The sequence below is a fragment of the Trachymyrmex cornetzi genome, unplaced genomic scaffold (assembly GCF_001594075.2).
Source record: "Trachymyrmex cornetzi isolate Tcor2-1 unplaced genomic scaffold, Tcor1.1 scaffold733, whole genome shotgun sequence".
In the NCBI taxonomy this organism is placed as follows: Eukaryota; Metazoa; Arthropoda; class Insecta; order Hymenoptera; family Formicidae; genus Trachymyrmex; species Trachymyrmex cornetzi.
The window spans coordinates 277507-278751 of NW_017300063.1; the positions used below are offsets into that span (position 1 = coordinate 277507).

General features: G+C 35.6%; 1 protein-coding gene across 1 annotated transcript in view; it reads left to right on the plus strand.

Moving 5' to 3' along the window:
• The window catches only part of LOC108767926 (leukotriene A-4 hydrolase), a 7413-nt gene that overhangs the window by 4760 nt on the left and 1408 nt on the right, over nt 1-1245 (plus strand). The window lies entirely within an intron of this gene.

Consider the following 1245-nt stretch of genomic DNA (forward strand, 5'->3'; position numbering starts at 1 on the left):
CCCTTTTTGATCAACTCCCAACTCCTCCTCTTTCCTTTGATCAACAACTCCCAACTCCCCCTCCTGTCCACCCCTTCCACTACCTTTCTCGCAACTAATATCCGATAATCACTTCCCCTTCCGCACACAAACACACACACACATACACACGCACTCAAATCTTGTAAAAATAAAAGATGCATACACGTTCATTCACGAATATTAAGGCTATTTGTAATAAAACCTAAGTTAGTTATGTAAATTAGTTAAATTTTTACGAATAAAAGTAAGTTTCTAGTTTTCTATCATAAAGTTGCATTTAATTTTTAAATCGCCTCACTCGTATCCCGTTCCCTATAACGCCTAAGATTGCACAAGGTCCAGTCCCGGGTCAAAAGGATTAAGTTCCTTGATCTAAAAGGTAGGACCGACGTTCGCACTGTCCATCGGAACAGGCGTCATAGCGTCCCTTCAGGACGTTGACCCACATTCCGGGACTTAAAAGGGTGCTAACGACTCACAACTGTACGCTTCCGTGCGTATACCTGTGAGATTGACTCGGATTGAGTCAACCGTCCTTCCATACTCTCTCCATCTTCCTTCTTTCTCTCTCTCTTCAAATAATCAGGGGTGGACGTAACATAAGATACATCATATTTGTTATGTAAATTTGTGAATTTTGCAATTTATGTTTAATTATTTAGAATATTGAAAATACAAAATAATTTATTCTAATCAAGAAAAATTATTCAGTATACATAATTTATATATAATAGAAACATACCGACATACTTTGCAAATAACATACATTAATATTTTATGTGAATTAATTATGTTTACAATTTTATTATTATTATACAGGGTGAGTCATTTTAATCTATGAACCCGAATATCTAACAAATTACGGTATCTACAAAAAAATGGTTTAGATAAAAGTTGACCAGGGCAGAGGGGGTCATTTAATTGTACCATTGGTTTTGACCTTGAGGTCAATTTTGAAGGTTATTTCAAGATCACGATGGTTTTTTAAAATGGGACACCCTATTTTTGACTGCGGATTTCGAAAGAGCGGAAAATTTTACATCAAACTTGTGAAAAAATTGTTTTTGCGACCTTGGAAAGGTCAAAAATGAAGGTCAAATGCCTGAAAAACGATCTGGTGCACTTTTTCTGAAATAACGTGGTTTTCTGGGTAACACAAATGTGCATAATGCTTGAAAAAAGTCAATGAATTGTAAAAGTGTAAATCACTTTGACTAGCTTGAC